This window comes from Pinus tabuliformis, chromosome X (assembly GCF_031772625.1).
Source record: "Pinus tabuliformis cultivar Carrire ecotype Pingquan chromosome X, CPIR1, whole genome shotgun sequence".
NCBI lineage: Eukaryota > Viridiplantae > Streptophyta > Pinopsida > Pinales > Pinaceae > Pinus > Pinus tabuliformis.
The window spans coordinates 818,759,717-818,778,946 of NC_142308.1; the positions used below are offsets into that span (position 1 = coordinate 818,759,717).

General features: G+C 37.6%; 2 pseudogenes; one reads left to right on the top strand and one right to left on the bottom strand.

The window, feature by feature from the left end:
• Nucleotides 1-280: 280 nt before the first annotated feature.
• LOC149142286 (E3 ubiquitin-protein ligase RGLG2 pseudogene) lies at nt 281-2,102 on the bottom strand (annotated as a pseudogene).
• A 10,295-nt stretch (nt 2,103-12,397) lies between these two features.
• On the top strand, nt 12,398-13,174 carry LOC149142287 (uncharacterized; annotated as a pseudogene).
• The last annotated feature ends 6,056 nt before the right edge of the window (nt 13,175-19,230 follow it).

The following is a 19,230-nucleotide window of genomic DNA, read 5'->3' on the forward strand; positions in this document are numbered from 1 at the left end:
TACAAATTTCATCTTTCAATCCCCACTTACCTTCTTAACACGCCGCTTTACTGTCTTGACACCTGAGCGAAGCACTAAATTATCCACATTGGCCTTACATTCACACTTCTGGTCTTCACTCTGCCCCTTTGCTCAAGTATGCCAAAAAACTCCTTATCGTAGCTACTGTGCAAATCCACACAATAGAACATGGACTCATGCCAATCCAGCCCCAATTCAGCATATTTCAGATGGCCAAGTCATAATAGATATTTATCTTTCTGCGAGATCTGCATTGACTTTAATACAGTTTTATCCTGGTTGTGATATCACTGCGACATATAGGGCATGTAACAATGTTCTGTCCGCAGTCATAACAGGTCTGATGACCGCATCCAAAAGCAAGATATTTAGCATTCATCAGGAAGATTGGACACAATTGGGCATCCTGTGTATCCTTGGCTTCTGGAGGAGCAGATCCTGCAAAGGAATCAACACAACGATTTCGGGAGCTATTTGTTTGGAAACTGTCTGTGCGCTGATATTGTTGCCTTGCAGCATGATTATCATTGCCAAGTGCTGGCGGAAGAGGAGACCTATCAGGCATCTTGCCTCTGCGGCGACCCAGTATTTGAAGATCCCGTGTGGCCTTGTAATGAGATGGTATTTCCATAAGTGATGCAAGGGCAAACTCAGTCTCCTTCCTAGATTGAGCAACATTCTTTGACATAATCTCTGTAAAGTTCACAAACTGGAAGTTGTCAAATGCTCGAGCTGGAATATTATCATCAAACTGCCGCATCATGTCCCAAGGCCCATCTCCCACTCCAACTAAGACAATTGATAGTGGATATTCACTGGCTTCCACTATTGCATTGACTGTATTCTGTTCTTGTGTACTCAGTTGTCCATTGTCAGTGTCAACACTTCTTGTTACCTGTCCATCTGCAATTATCAAGAGAACATGGTACTGCCCACCACTCTGTTCCACAATACGGATTGCTGCTTCAATAATTGGGGCAAAAGATGTTGGCCCAGCCAGTCGAAGATGTGGGACTATCTCCCTTTGCAACTTCTGTTTAGTCGCTGGTTGTGCTGGTTGTGCATAAATTTCCGATGGAACTGTTGGTGAAGGACCATAGGATGAAGAATCCCACAGGCGGTCCAATCCAGGTATTATTAACATTAATAATATTATGGCCTCTGCTGCTGTAGTGTACCCATGATGGCCACATTTAGACTGGAATTCTCTTGAACCATCATCACGAAGCTCCCATTTGTATAACTGAATCTTTTGATTGATGCCAGCAAGCAACTTTCCATTAAATGCATTCAGATAGTAAACAAAACCCTTTGTCTCCTTCTCAGCAACAACTGCAACATGTGCCAATACAACAACACCTAACAATCTAAAACACAGCGGATTCTGATAAGTATGACAGCTGGGTGAGATTTGCTATGGATCAGCACAAAATCACTTAGACCGTGTTTCGCTACGAAATCACCAGAAACATGTTGCGCTGCGAAAACACTTAAAACTGACTTATGTGCTACGAAATCATCTAAAGAGCTTTGTAGCACATAATAACCTTTGAACAAAGTTGACACATGGAAATTGTGTAAATTATGAGACCAGTGAAGAATGAGGATGCATAGTGGACTCCTTAGACTCAGACTCTAAGGCAAACAAAAACTCAAAGCTAGACTAGCACTGAATTTTTTTACCATCAAACTAATGTGAGCGGTTTTGAAATTAGAATTCTTAAGTGATAACAGTAGGGATCAAATTTCACTCCCTTTCTGTGTATTTTCCTCCTTGGATGTTCTTCATGGGAGCCTTTGTATACCAGCTGAATATTCGTTTCTGGTGTATACTTGTCTGTGTTATCTGTGGTCTACACAACTAATATGAACGGTGAACCACAGTGTTCTTGTTCAGGGGACACAAAGACATCATCTGCTCCAGCATCTTTCATAGAACAATCCTCATCCAAGGAGGAGTCCCATGACTGCGCATTTTCTTCCTCTGTTAACTGATAAGCTGCCTCTTTAGTCTGTGTGGAGGCCATCTGAGCAAGTTTCATAATATCAAGATTGAGATGATCAGCTTCAGCCTCGATCATTGAACTATTTCCTGCTTCAGTGTTTAAGGGGCAACTGAGAGGGATTTTCACTTGAGCAGACAGAGAAGCAAAAGATGATGGGGAGCTTTCATCCCCCTTTTTAATCACTGAACTGGGGACAATAGTAGGCTAGAAAATTTGCAGATCTGCATAGCCATGGAGAGGTGTGCTGACTTCGGGCTCAAATTGCTGGAAGGGGCAGGTGCTTGCTGCAAACTGCCACTGCTGGTCAACTTGTTGTTCTGCAGCTACAACAAATTGTCGAGCAGCGCTCTTGGCCAATGCCTCTTCATAGGCAGCTCTGGGTAGGAAAGGAGCACCTTCCAAACCAGAGGCCTCCTCCTCCTCAGGATACACTTCTTTCATGACTATATTCTGTAAAAGGGGCCTCTCCCCTTTATCTTCATTTGTATCTATTTTTCTTTGCAAGATCTGCATATGCTCATTGGCTTCTCTATACTGATTTGGAGCTGAAAAAGAAATGGAATAATGAGCTCCTCCTTCTACAAAATGTTGCTCAGCTTTTAACTTGGAAACTTCAGAGGCCAAAAACTCAATCATCCTGGCTAACTCTTCAATATCATGCTCTGAGGATGATGAGAGACCACCCTTCTGAAAGTTCCCAAACTCAGTATGATCATAGAGTAGATCTTCCTTATCTCCCCAGTGCTTTAAAAACACATCATCTAGGGCCTCAATGTCTGCAATAGTCATAGGGGGTAATTCATTGAACCATTTTCTAGCATCCCCTTCTAGGCTTTGGAAAAAAACCCTCATCCATACATCCTCTTCATAGATATCCAGGTTATCAGCAAAGTTATAAAAGGATTTGAGGTGCTCCTCAGCTGATACTCCTTCTGTACCAGTAAACTTTGGCATGTATTCCTAATAATCTCCTCCAGGCATGGCATTTAGAGGAACAGGGAAGACCAGAGGTCTATACCTAGCAGCAATGATTCTTTCTATTTTTGTGGGAGCTTGCTAGCTTGCCATGACTGAGGTATATGAAAGAATACTGGTAGAATGAGAGGAATTAATCAATGAAAAGCATGACAGAAACAGAGGAATACGAAGGACAGCATGGAAATCTCCTTTCAACTGAGGTCCGAAAGGGAACTGAATGGGTAAGGAGTTGAATGAATCTCTGAAGGTGACATTCACTAACAGAGATACCTGGAACTTTTAAGGCTTACCTGACCCTGATGCTCCCTACTGCGAAATTTTCTTCTACTGAACGATCTTCTCAGGATCAGGCAATGATTCAGCTGATATTTTGAAGATATCTTCGTGCATGTTTCAGCAGCTGTGCCAGAACTTCAATGTGGAGTCGCCAAAGGATGGCCTTCCTCCAGTGGAGTCACCAGACATATGATTACAACCAAAATCTGTGCTCAAACCTTGTCTGTCGTCAAAGCTTGAAGCTGTGTCGTCTCCCAGGGAAGCTGAGCTTCGATTCTCTTCTCCCCGGCAATGGTGCCAATTAACGTTATCACCCCAAGAAACTCACCTAGGTTGCATATCGATGATGCTCGGGAACATTACAAATTCAACAAAATAGTTGGATAAATGGTGGATGAATGAAACAAATGCTACATATTCAAGCCAGATAACCACTTCTACTATGATTAACCCCAGACATGGGTGAACACCCGCAGACAACAAGGATTTTAACCACCAATTACTCACAGTTTGAGGATAGCGTGATAATGGAGAAGACTGACCACACTAGCATATGCACAGGACCCTGTGATGGCCAGCTGCAACCAGTTAAAAGGTTTGTAAATCTAGTTTCTAATACACAGACAGGATGACAGCTATCTATGCATTAAACAACAGAAACCTGCATACACGTTCAATGATACATGCTAAATCCTAACACAGAGGTGGGATGACAGCCCCTCTAATGCTAAACATTAACAGAACATGAATCAATGCAAACAGGCACAGCCTGGAACAAGAAAGAGAAGTGGAAAGTGAGCAATTAACAACAAAAGAAGCTTATATTAGCTGGAAATGAAGACCAGATGCTGCAGGTTACAAAGTAGTTACAGTCTCCAGAAGTTGAACCTTACAACAGAGTCACCTTCATCTAACACTCATCCTCGATTACATCTCTGTTCCGGGTATATATGGTGTTACATTACAAAATATCTCTGCTAAACATATGCATGGAGGGATCATAATGGATCACCAACCGTTCTAACTGCTTGGTATGGGTCTCTGCTATAGCGTGACTGTGTCAATAAACAAAATTGATCTTCTTTGATATTATGTTATCCTTCTCTGGCAGCTGGAACATTAACTGAAAGACGCCCCATAACTGATAAATGTATTTAACTACTCGAGGCTGTCCTATTTCCTTCTCGGCCAAGCTGTTAGTTGCATGCGGTTACCTGCTGCGCTGTACTGCTCCATGTCCGCTTTAACCAGTTCCTTGCCACCGAGAAATCCTGCCCGCTTTGCCACTTTTAAATATCAAAGGTCCATTTATGCAATATTTTCTCTATCGGGTCCGCCTTTTGGGTCGTAGTGCATATCACAGCCGGCCAATCCTCTGTTTCTCCTTATACTTGAAAATATATAAAAAACACTCTAAAACACAAAATTTCCCTTTGGCGGACTTGAAAATTTATGAAACAGAGTGTTGTATAACCATCGTGTCTGACCCATCGCATCGCAACATAACTTATTTAAAAGCCCCACCCCTTTGAAAACGTTGATAGCGATATTGCCGTGGACCCGAACATCTATCAAAAAGAATTAATAACGTCGTCGAGTCCGGCCCATCGGGTCCGACCCATCGGGTCGCATGCATATCATATGTAAAAGCCCTGGCCCTTTGACTATCCCGATAGCGATATTGCGATGCGATCTCGGCCGTTGATCTGGATGCGCGATCGACGGTCCTGATCGAATCGCTATATCGCATCGCTATGCTACCGCCGATACCTCCGATGCTCCAACCCGTCGATATGTTGATGCACCTATCGTCGATCGCTGATCGGCAATCTCCCACATCGCTGCCGCTGCCTGCCTCCTCCGATTGCGATATGCCGACGCGATCTGGGCCATTGATCGGCCAGATCCAACGGCTGATATGAATTCGGACCTTTAAGCCTGCAATTTTGATTTTTACATGGTTTTGGAGTGTTTTTTTCCTCCCGATAATGTATTTCCGCCCTCCCAAGGGCTTTTCCTTTGCAACCATTTCGATCGGTGGAGGCCTTAAGAGGATTTTGAAGGCTTTTAGGGCACTTTGTATCCATTTTTGGGCATCTTTCTGTGCGCAAACAACCCAATCAGGACTACATTTGGTCCTCAAATGTTGGATTATGTAGCAGAGCTAACAAGAAGACTACCTTCAAAGCCAAGGAGGGCCTTTTCGAATGGTTGTTTATTCCTTTTGGGTTGACGAATTCTCCTACAACCTTCATGAGCCTCATGGATGACATCTTATCGCCATTCACCAACTCATTTGTAGTGGTATACTTGCATGACATCTTGATCTTCAACCAGAGTTGGGAATAGCACCTCCACCAATTCCGACAGGTTCTCCAAACACTGTGGCAACACAAGTTGTGTGCCAATTTGGAGAAATGTATGTTTTGCATGACTCGGGTTTAGTATTTGGGATACATTATTGATGAATGGGGGTGCATTTGCATCTAGCCAAGATCTAAGTCATTCGAGATTGGCCAACCCCAACCACTCTGACAGAGCGTCGCAACTTGGTCTTGCTAATTTCTACCACAGGTTCATGTTGGGGTTCTCTCATAGCACTTGGCCGTTGAGTCAAGTTACCAAAGGAGGAGCGAAAGCAAAATTCTTTTGGTCTGAATCTCAATAGAAGGCATTGGCAGAGTTAAAACATCGCCTCCGCTTTGCACCAATGCTCACATTACCAAACTTGCAACAACCATTTGAGATTGAGACAAATGCCTCTGACTATGCTATTGGGGCAGTCCTTACTCAACAGGGGCATCTAGTGCCATATCACAGTGATACACTTTCAGACACGGTCTGGAAGTATCCCACTTATGATAAAGAGATGTATTCCATTGTGCAGGCCTGCCGACAATGGAAGCATTACATTTTGGGGAAGGAAACGATCATCCACACAGACCACTGACCCCTGCAATTCATACAGATGCAAGGGAAGTTGTATAATGATCACCATCAAAATTGGTCCACATACCTGCTACAGTTCCATTTGAATATCAAGTACAAGAAGGGCAACACAAATAATGTTGCAGACTTCTTCAGCCGACCACCGATCATCGCGTTAACTATTGTGCTCAACTCTTGTGAGCACGAGACTTCTAATTGGCCACTTCTCTACAGAAGCGACCTAGAATTCGGTTACACATACAATATGCTCTTGGGGGGTCAGTAAGTTCCAGGTTTTCACCTCCAGGATGCTTTGTTATGCCATATGGGACACCTTTGTGTTCCTTCAAGCGAGCGTGCGAAGATGATTTGGGAAGCACACTACAGTTGGGCCACTGGGCATTTTGGGGTTGAGAAAATAGTGGCAGTACTGCAGAAGTATTTCTAATGGCCGAATCATTGACAAGATGTCGGGAAGTACATGAGATCCTGCACTTCGTGCGCCATCGCCAAACCGATAATCAAGAAGTAAGGTTTATATGCTCTGCTGCCTATTCCTAGTCGACCTTGGGAGTCCATCTCCATGGATCACATGTTAGGCCTTCCTTCTACTAAGAATGGCAATGACTATGTTTTTGTGGTCATCGACCGATTCTCAAAGATGGTCATTATGGTGGCCTATAGGAAGAGTATCACAACAGAAGCCACTGCTAAACTCTTCTTTGAACGAGAGTGGGTACACTTTGGGATCCCACAGTTTATCATCTCAGATTGGGATAGCAGGTTCCTCAGTACATTTTGGTCTAGTCTCTGGATGATGCTGGACACCAAGTTCACTAACTCCACAACCTTTCATCCCCAAACTGATGGCTAGACAGAGGTCGTCAATAGGATGATCGCACACATTTTGCGCATGTACAACTCAAAGCATCCATGCACATGGGATGAGAGCCTCACATATGTCCAGCATAGCTACAACTAGGATTTCCACAACTCGACTAGCCACAACCCTTTTCAAGTGGGCTTGGGATTCCAGCCACTATGTCCCATTGATGTGGCCATACTAGTTTCACTGACTCACAGAGATTCAGATCATGTCCAGTCCGAAGCCGACAAGGCAAATAGCTTCATTGAGCATATTCAACACATCTGCCAATAGTTCCATGACATATTGGACAAAACCAATGCCAAGTACAAGCAGTGGCATGATCAGCATCGGGTGCCACACAAGTTCCAAGTGGGCGATAAAGTTTGGCTATTTGCGAAAGGAGTACCTTGTTTGTCCCCACCGCAAGATTCACCCACTTCGATATGGGTCATACACCATCACCAAGGTTGTGGGAGATAATGCTTTTGAGCTTAGCATTCCCTCATTCCTTGGCCTACACCCAATGTTTAATGTGGATCGCCTTCAACCATAATTTCCACCATTACTAGACACATCCGACATTGCAAAACATCTCACACCAACAGAGTTAAATCCAGATTGCATGGAACAAGCTGCAACTGATCAAATCATGGACACGTAGATTACTAACACTCGCTAGTAGAAGATCCAACTATATTGAGTTGTCAAAGAAAGCCAACTCCTTCACCAGGGCAAGTGGCTCAATGATGACCAAGTTCAGTAGAAGTTTCCTCATCTCATTGAGGAACTCAACGCAATGGGGACCATTACTTCCTAAGAGGGGAGTAATGATCCAGGTGGATATTGGTGGCCACCAACCAATTCCACTTGGACCCCACCATTGTTTCTTTCAGTTTTTCAGTTTCCTTAATTGTCGCACAGTTTACTATGTTTAGCAGTTTTTCAGGTCCTAAACTCCTAAACTCCGGGAGTCATTTCAAGGCCCTAAACGACGTGTTTTTAACAATATACTGCAAACAACTTTTGATAAGTCATTTTTTCATCATAGTCCTCAGAGAGATCTTTCCAAAGGGGTATCATACATGTCAAATGGAGATAATATGACCAAGTCATGAACCCAGGAAGTTGGTTGCCGAACTAACCCCAACGAGGCCCATAAACTCTTGGTGTTACATCTCCTCGGGTTAGGGTTTTGGTTGTTTATGGTTTGCTCATATTGTTCAATAATAAGAAGGCCCTTGAGCCTCATTGTAACGGAGTTCAGAGGATGTAGCCACCACATCTCTTCTCAGAGATAAGCTACCATCACCAAGCTAGTCTCATTTTCATACTGTTTGTAAGCATATTTCATTATTTGATATTAATCGAAGGAAGTGTTATTTCTACTGCATCTCTGCATTTATGGTTATATTTGTAATTTTTGTGTTCATGTTTAAATTCGGATCAATCTATGGTCTTCCCAAGATCTATAAGGAGGGGGCTCCCCTGAGACCCATTTTCAACACTATAGGAGGGCCAACCTATCTTATGGAAAAGTATTTAGGCTAAAATCTAAAACCCCTTGTTGGCCTTATAGAGTCCTTTGTTAAATACTCTTCATCATTTGTCAATGAGTTAAAGGGTATAAGGTTTAAGCCCGGGGATTCTCTTTTGAGTTTTGATGTGCTCTCCCTTTACACTAATATCCCCATAAATGAGTCCATTGAGGTCATCAACTGCATCACAGATCCTGATACTGCTAAATTGGTTTAGATTTGTCTTACCTCTACTTTCTTCAGCTTTGTAGGGGAATTCTATGAAAAAACATGTGGTGTTGCCATGGGATCCCCCATTTCTCTTATTGTAGCTAATTTTTTCATGGATGACTTTGAATCTAAAGATTCATCCTTAACTCAATACAAACCAAAGCTTTGGAAGAGATTTGTGGATGACACCTATGTAATCTAGCCTCATGGTCGGGATAAACTGGATCTCTTTCTACGGCATCTTAATAATTAGTCTAGCTCCATAATGTTTACTATGGAATGTGAAATCAATGGCAGCCTGAATTTTCTCAACGTCCTTATTTCAAATAAAGATGATGGATCATTCTCACACCAGGTCTTTTGGAAGAAAACTCACATGGAGCAGTATCTTTACGCTAAGTCCCATCATTTCCCTGCTCAAAAGATGGGTGTTTGCAACACTTTGGCCACTTGTTTGTTTAGAGTTTCTGATGAAAGTCACCTTGAAGATGAGAAAGTCATCTCCTCAAGGTTTTCAAAAATAATGGTTATAATAAGCTCCAATGTCTTATGGATTTCCTTAAAGCTAGCAAGGGTTCCAAGATTAAAAAAGAACACAATGATTAGTTTCTTGTTGTACACCTTCCTTTTATACAAGGGATCACTCACAAGATTGCAAGGATCCTAAGAAATCACAAGCATCCCTCAACATTTAGGCCCCTTAACACTGTTGGGCCACCAAATTAACATCAATTTTCACTCCATTTTCACCTTTATCCTCATTTTGTCACCTCATCTCATCATATTATCATTACATAACCCTATATTTCCATTACCATATGAGTTTATATTTTCATTTTCCAAAGTTATTAATTTCATGTATTTAGAGTGAATTTATGATTAAAAGTTAGAGAAATAACATGTATTTGCTTATACCTAAAAGTGGCTTGAGTTTGGTGACATGTGTAGATCATTTGGAAGTTTCCAAGGCACCCTTATGTGGCCTCCCAATATCAAATTCGAATTTCAACTCAAGAGGTGGACCATATTCCAAGGAGAAAGATCATGGAGATTTTGATGTGTCATGGGATTTGTATCTAGTATTTAGGGATAAGTTGAGACAAGTATGGGTCTAGTAGATATTTAAGGGATCTACATTTATTGAGTAGATATCCCTAATTCATGTATAAATAAGAGGAGCATCCTTCAAAGAAAGGGAAGGAGGGAGAGAAAATAATTATCAATTATTCATTAGCATTAGATTTATGTTCTTTCAACATGAATAATACCACTTTCTCCAAATCATGAGTTATGAGTGTTGTTTGATTATTAAGGTGTGATAGTTGTTCATGTGTGCTCATTGAGGAATGGAAGGATCCCCATACTGAGATAAGTGCACTTTGTTGTAAAGTAATGTTGTGAATATACTAATTTTAATTATGATGTTCATCTTATTTCTTTCTTGTAAATACTTGTAGATAATTTTAGTATGAATTCATGTTGTGGCCATGTTTTGTTGTGTGAAGGTTGATCTCCTTTCAGTAGCTAGTTTTGATGTGAGAAGGTTAACCAGGAACTCCTAAGTTAGGAGTCTCTTCTCCATGAGCTAGATTAAATTGAAATAAGATTTACTTTCTCATATGCTTTTCTAGATTACATTTATGTGAATATTGATTTCCATCAGTATATAGTTTTTATGTGAGAAGGGCAATCAAGTCCTCCTAAGTTAGGAGACTCTTCTCCATGAGTTAAGAGCTGAACTGAAAACAATATTTACTTGCTTTCATTTATATGCTTTCTTTCCTGTTTTCTTAGGTGTTTGGCAATGTTATTATAGGAAGATTGTAGAAGGACAATCAGGACTCTTGAATAAGAGACTCTTCTCTATCTTCTAAAGTAAAATAATTCCATTGATCAAACATTTTTATGCTTTCATAAAATAGATCTGATAGTTTAGATTTGTAATATGCATTTCCTAAACAAACTTCCTACACCTATTTCATCTGAGGTCCCATATATTTTGGTTTGCTTCTAAGTTTACGATACCCCGGATTGATAAATTAAATGACAGGGATTTAGCAGACAAATAAATCGCCCAACATTTTGGCGCCGTTGCCGGGGAAGAAAACTTAGATGTAAGCTAGTTAAGAAGATTGTTTAGGAAGAATTTTTATTTAGGATCATTTAGGGTTAATTGCATTTACGAATTTTCATTTAAGTTTATTCTCATATAGAAAACATAGAAAGAGAACACAAATAAAAAACCCCCATTCACTAAGAAAAACAAAAACACAATAAAAACGATGAGTATAAGTTTGGAACAACTCGCGCAGATCCTAGCAAGTGTTAGGATCTCCTCTTCTTGCGAAGAAGTGATCTTGACAGCTGCCAAAAGCTTAACTACTCCTCTAGAAGAAAACAATGAATTAACATTTGAAGAATCATGAACAATTATTTGAACAGGAAATTGTGGAGGACGAAGAGAAGTTGCGGCATGATTTGAATTAGAGTGGAAATCACGCCTATGAAATCCTTATCGAGAAGTGGTTTCGATGGTTTCAAACAAGTACGAGGTTAGATTGATTTTGTTTTTATTTCATTAGATCATACTCACAGAAACTAGATTCGATCATCCTTGTATATTTTTATTTTAAAATTGGGAAATTGAAAATGAATATATTTTTACTACTATTGCATGAATGGTTACACTGGAAATTTAATTACACATAATAGTTTGTAATTTTCAATTAGCATAGAGTAGGTAGGATCATATTTTCAGATTGAATAAGTATGCTCTCCTCCTGCGTCTTTGTACGATCTCGAGGATCAGAAAGTAGAATGTTTATAAATGTTTTCAAGGTTGCAATATAGTTGTCTCCATTTGCTAAAAAAATCATCCTAAATCAATAAAAAATTCTAAAATGTTTTAGGGTTAGAATAAATTTAATTTTTTTTTTAAACAACATAAAAAAATTAGAATAAAATTTAAATTTTTCTTTTCCAAAAAAAATAAAAAAATGAAAAGAAGATTTGATAAAAAATAAATAAATAAACTAAAATAAAATCCTTTTAAAAAAAATTAATTTAAAAAAAAATAAAAATAAAATTTAATTTATTTTTTAGTTAAAAAACAACAACAACAAAATAAATCACTTTTATTTTAGTTTAAAAAAAACAACATAAAATTAAAAAAAAATTAAGTATAGGATTTAATTTTTTTTTACCATACAAAATAAAACAAATTTATTTATAAAGTAAAATAAGAATAGGATTTAATTCCTTGTATTTTTTTTATAAAAAAAAAAATAACCCAAAAAAAAACCATAAAAATAAGAACAAAATAAGAATAAAAAAAAACACACACACAAAAACATAAAACAAAAAAAAACAACAACAACAGAATATCAGCCAAATAAAAACAACCATTTGTCACTACGAAGGAAGAGTTGGACACGTGGGAGGTACAGAAAGAACAGATTAAAAGCCAGGAGCCTGGGCTTCATCGAGAACGAAGAAAAATAAGTTCGGTACCTGAGCGGACAAGAATCAAAAAGGGGGAGAAGAAGTTGTCGACAGATTTTAGTGCAGTAACAATAATCCTTCCTGTGTATCATTCCTGAATTCTATTTTCATTTGGTTTTCACTGCCATCAGATCGATCGTTCAATAAGGGTCGCCATGGAAGACGATTGGGAATCAGAGGATTTTGTACCGGCTGTTCCAGTTGCTGCTAAGGAAAACCCAAAAAGTGTGTGGGATGAAGAAGATGAAGAAGTAAAAGAGTCTTGGGAGGATGAAGATTAGCCTGCTCCAGTATTGAAGCCCGAGCCAGAAACTTCTGCAGCAAAGCCTGAAAAGAAGAAAGTTAGTGAAGGAAAAGGGAAAAATTCAAAAGTTGAGGATGGAAGTAAATCTTCTGAAATCAAAAGGAAAGGTGCAAAAATTGAAGATGAAAAGCTTGCAGATCCATTGGCAGAGAAACTTCGTCAACAAAGGCTCGTGGAGGAAGCTGACTACCAGTCTACTGCAGAATTATTTGGTAAACGCACCGGAGAGAAGTCGTTGGACAACTTTATTCCAAAATCAGAAGAAGATTTTGTAGAATATGCGGAGCTTATTGGACATAAATTGAGGCCGTATGAGAAGAGTTTTCATTATCTGACACTTCTGAAAGCTGTGATGCCGCATGCAATGACTGATCTGAAAGCCGCAAATGCCAAGGAAAAGAGAAAAGAGAGTTTCCTTGGATCTGCAAGGTTTTCCACATTTCGTTGGTTTTTCGTTAACATTTCAAGCCCAAAGGCAACGTGCAGTACCCCGAGCAGATTCAAGAGCTGGCCATGGCAGGATTTGAATTCCTTGTGGCAGAGATGATAATCGATCACAACTTCTTCAGCTAGGGCGCATTCAGATACAATGGACATTGAGTTGGCCTAATTGAAACGGTCAAATAAAATTCAAATACTCTGAAAAACAATTACAGTGCTCTGTATTACATTTTTTTTTTGCATATTCCAGACCTACATTATATATCTCTTTCACCATCACAGCTCAAAATAAACTCAGGAAAGAGAGTTCAACATTGTGTATAGTGAGAGAAACAGAAATTGAGAGAAATGTCGAGCACAGTGCTGAAGAAGAAGTGTGGAAATAAGTAGGGAAGTTGAAAATTGGTTTTAATGAAGATAATTACAGGTCCAGATCTTTGCTATGCCAATTTAATCAAGCTCATCAACAAATTCCAGAAAATATGCAGAATGAAGTGGAACACGAGTTAATAACTCAGAAATGTCTTCAAGTGGCTGCCAGATCAGAGAAATTTTAAAAGCAGAAAAATGGAGCAAGCGGAGTTGACTGGGATTTCAGCCATCAATTACGAAGAAAAACCCTTGAATCACGCAGAGAAATCCCAGGGAAGGTAAGCATCTATCCCTCAGCCATTAAACTAAAACGATTTTGAAAATTGAACTTCAGATTTAGATGAAATGTGTCATATGAAACTTCAGTTCCGGAATAGTTTGCTATTGTTGGCATTAAAATCTTCTGCCACCTGTAGGGGATAACTATTTCTCGGGAAGCAGTTTTGATGAATTATATCACTAATGAGAGACTCATTACTCAATTTTCAAATCTTCAAGGATGTACAGGATGAAATTAGAAAGGTGGATACACTAATTTCTTGTGAGATTGACTGTGTGGATATCAAACGTAGACGACTTAAAAACAAGGATAAGCCTACTATTCTCAATACTAATATTGGGACCACGGTTAAGGGAGCTGTAGATGATTTGGATATGGTGGGCTTTATGAAACACTGATTTTATAGCGATTTTGACAGGGCTTCATTGGCTTCAAAAAAAAAAAGCAGAAGAAATTTGATTTCGATTTCTAAAAAGATAGGGTGAGTTGCTTTACATTCTTATCTTTAACAAACCGGTTTCTCCAAAAAAATCGATTTCAAGACACAAAAGAATGTTAATTGAGGGAATATTTCCACTGTTTTAAAGCGGGTATATAGAGCGCAAGTGGGAAGACATTACATGTGCTCACGGAGGAAAGTGGACTGCCACTAACAACCGAGGCAGCAAGGCTGGATTGGAACAGCTATCGCTTAACACTCTGTTGGCCATGCTCGGTGAACAATTTGACGAAGGTGATGAGATTTGTGGTGTTGTGGCTGGTATGAGAAGCTAAACTCTTCCTTGTAAGTTGTTGTGCATATATCCTTACCATAGATCGATTCTGACCTTGAGGAAGGCCGTGCACACTTGTTGACTGAGGTTATCATTATTCCAAGTAATGCCTAGAAACAAGCACTATTTCAGAAGAATTATGTAGGAAGACCTAAGATTTGAAAAGTCACTGTGCTAGTTTGAAAACCTCTCTGGCGGGGCGTTTGATCAATATCAGAGTTTTCTGGGGTTTCTTTCATTCAGTTTGAAGTTTTCAGTGAACATTTGGAACAAGTTTCATCCATGGCTTCCCATTTCTGGATCCAGGGTGATAGATAATCTGAAGAGGAAGAGAATTAAAATGAAGAGGAGAATGTTGGTGGTTGGATCGAATAAACATTTGGTATTATTCATATTTTATTTTTAAATTAGTTTAAATTTACTTTTTCTTAGATTTAGAATTTGTACTAATGTTATTTGAATTTATAATTTTCATTTTCTTTTACTTTTATTCCAATTTAGATTTAGTTTTTAGTTTATTGTTAATATTAATTTAATTTAGTTTGATCATTATAGATTTTCATTTTTTTCCAATGTGTAGATTTAATTAATAAATAATTATTTTAGTTTAAAAAAAAAACACAAAAAAAAAAACAAAAACGAAAACAAAAAACAAATTAATAAATAGAAATTCAAAAAAAAAAACCCAAAACAATAAAAAATTTGAAAAATCAAATAAAAATAATAAACATAATTGAAAACAAATGAATATCAAAAACAATTGAAAAAACAAATAAATTGCAAATGGACATTTCATACCTTTTGAAAACAATTTACTTTTTCTTGGAGTTACTTCAAAGGAACTTGCGCGCAAAGGCAACGGGTAAAAAATTCAATTTATTTCGTTGCTAACATTTATACTTGCATTTTATGTCCTTAAAAAAAAAAATCATTGTTTTCATGCAGGATTTGTATTGAGCTTTTACAGGTGCGCGACAATTCCATGCCGATGTGATCTCCAGAAATCACATTCATCATTGGAAGCTTGAAGGATCTAATTACATATGTCGGGACATTTGTCAATAGAAAAAAATCTTTTGCGTCATGATATGTTACCTACACTTCTCCTTCAAAGCCTCATCAATCATCCATGTTAAAGTCCACTGATTCATTGCCTTATCCATTATGACTTCATACATGTCTACTTTTCTGAGTCGCATACATTTTTTCCTACCTTTCAGTTCATTTTTTTGCCTCATGAATAAACCATCCATCTCTCTACATTGCCTTGTTTTCCTTGCCATAAAAACTGTTTGACCATAACATCTTGTATCTATAGTCCTACCAATCATTTGTACGAACTCGCGTTGACTGATGTGGGATTCCTTAAGGCCCACCTTTCAACAAGTCTTGACCCATCGACCTCAGCACCTTATCTGGGATAAAGACTAGAGTCATTATTAGTACCTTGAGGCTTGCATGCCTTAATGGCAAGTCTTCTCACCAATGAACAATGGGAATACATTAATGTCCCTTGTTTGTTGGATCTTGCAAGTGGCTCAACAGCAGCTCATTCATTCGCACTTTGCAAGATGTACTTGGGTACCTTGGCACTCATTGACATTAATGGTGAGTTTGCCTCGCATTGGTTAACGAAATTCATCAATGGTCGGTAATCCAATGACTTCTTTCCATGTTCGACATCGATACATTCATTAACATGGAAAGAATTGTGCCACGATATGGGACAAGATGAAGACTATATGATTCAAGAGAAGATTCAACAGGTTCAGTAATAATAATAAAAGATCCACAGTCGCAACTTCATCCATATCACCAAGACACAGATCACATTCTTGTATTCTTCATTCCATGATTCAATAGCAGAAGCTACACTTTTCTACATATACACAGTTTGTTCACTCAGGTAAGTAAAGGTATGTTCTTTTCTAGCTTTTTATCATACAATTCCTTATAATTTTTGGAAAATGTTTTACCATGTTCATATTCACATCCATACTCCATTATCACCTTCCATATATCATATATGTCCTTTCTACATATATCATCCTAACCAACATACTTTTTCAAAACAACTACTATTGCATTATGATTCAAATGTTACATGTTTTGCAAATAATGATCAAAGAAAGAATGGTTGATTAAATGTTTTCAAAGTCATTTGATTCAACACAAAAACAATGAAAGTATTGTTACACAAGAACCAATACTAAACAAATTTTGGTTGTCACACAAGAACCAACCAAAATAATATGTTGCAATCAAATGTTTTTAAGAGAGAAGACTTTGCAAAAAGGAACAAAGTTGTCAAAAAGAAAAGTATGTGAAGTTAAAAAATCGATATCAGCCAAATTTCATGTAAAAGCAAGACAATTCAAAAGATCAAATCATGATCAATGTAATAGATTGCATGAGGACATGCAATAACTTAAGTTGGGGGGTATGTTGGGCCACCAACTTAACATCAATTTTCACTCCATTTTCACCTTTATCCTCATTTTGTCACCTCATTTCATCATATTATCATTACATAACCCTATATTTCCATTACCATATGAGTTTATATTTTCATTTTCCAAAGTTATTAATTTCATGTATTTAGAGTGAATTTATGATTAAAAGTTAGAGAAATAACATGTATTTTCTTATACCTAAAAGTGGCTTGAGTTTGATGACATGTGTAGATCATTTGGAAGTTTCCAAGGCACCCTTATGTGGCCTCCCAAGATCAAATTCGAATTTCAACTCAAGAGGTGGACCATATTCCAAGGAGAAATATCATGGAGATTTTGATGTGTCATGGGATTTGTATCTAGTATTTAGGGATAAGTTGAGACAAGTATGGGTCTAGTAGATATTTAAGGGATCTACATTTATTGAGTAGATATCCCTAATTCATGTATAAATAAGAGGAGCATCCTTCAAAGAAAGGGAAGGAGGGAGAGAAAATAATTAGCAGTTATTCATTAGCATTAGATTTATGTTCATTCAACATGAATAATACCACTTTCTCCAAATCATGAGTTATGAGTGTTGTTTGATTCTTAAGGTGTGATAGTTGTTCATGTGTGCTCATTGAGGAATGGAAGGATCCCCATACTGAGATAAGTGCACTTTGTTGTAAAGTAATGTGCGAATATACTAATTTTAATTATGATGTTCATCTTATTTCTTTCTTGTAGATACTTGTAGGTAATTTTAGTATGAATTCATGTTGTGGCCATGTTTTGTTGTGTGAAGGTTGAACTCCTTTCAGTAGCTAGTTTTGATGTGAGAAGGATAACCAGGAACTCCTAAGTTAGGAGTCTCTTCTCCATGAGCTAGATTAAATTGAAATAAGATTTACTTTCTCATATGCTTTTCTAGATTACATTTATGTGAATATTGATTTCCTTTCAGTATATAGTTTTTATGTGAGAAGGGCAATCAAGTCCTCCTAAGTTAGGAGACTCTTCTCCATGAGTTAAGAGCTGAACTGAAAACAATATTTACTTGCTTTCATTTATATGCTTTCTTTCCTGCTTTCTTAGGTGTTTGGCAATGTTATTATAGGAAGACTGTAGAAGGACAATCAAGACTCTTGAACAAGAGACTCTTCTCTATCTTCTAAAGTAAAATAATTCCATTGATCAAACATTTTTATGCTTTCATAAAATAGATCTGATAGTTTAGATTTGTAATATGCATTTCCATTCTAAACAAACTTCCTACACCTGTTTCATCTGAAGTCCCATATATTTTGGTTTGCTTCTAAGTTTACGATACCCCGGATTGATAAATTAAATGACAGGGATTTAGCAGACAACTAAATCGCCCAACAAACACCATTCAAAGTTCCTTAAGATATGTAAAAGATCCGGTGGAACCTAAGAATGTGAAAGGTGTTTATTTAATCCCTTGTTCATGTGGGACGCCCTATGTTGGTGAAACTGGTTGCTCATTAAATAAGAATATTTAGGAACATATGGTAGACATCAAACATGGGAGGACACGCTCCTTAGAATTGGAAAAACATGCGGAAAATAAAAAAACGTTACATTTGCACTAAAGACACCCGAGTCATTGCTAAGTTAGATTAGTTCTGTGATCCATAATGAATTAAGTCTTTATGTAGAAATCACATAAGAGAAAATTTTGGCCGATGCATTTCGAACCAACAAGTGTGGTTCATCATCAGGATTAGGTGAAGAGGCAGACCATGGCAATGGCTTAAATAGAGAGCAATGTAGAGACCAAAATTTCAAGTAACGCTATATTTTAACAATAATATTTAAATTATGATATCAATTTATTAATATATTAAAAAAATATATTATTAAGTAACGAATATATTAAACGCTTGTTACTTAATAATATTTGTTTTTAATATATTAATAAATTAATATCATAATTTAAATACTATTATTCAAAAATAGTCGTTACTTGAAATTTAGGTCTCTACATTGTTCTCTATTTAAGCTTTTGTCATGCTCTACCTCTTCACCTGGTCCTAATAATGAACCACACTTATTAGTTCTAAATGTGTCGGCCAGAAATTTCTCTTATATAATTTTTACCAAAAATCTTTACTTAATAATAAACAATCATTTTAATTATTATTTATTAATTCTACTAACAAAAATAAAATAAAAAATAAATGTAAAACTACTCTAATTAATTACAAACAAATTAACATATATCATAATTTAAAAAACACAATCCTAAAACATATACCATTAAACCATTATCATTTTAAAA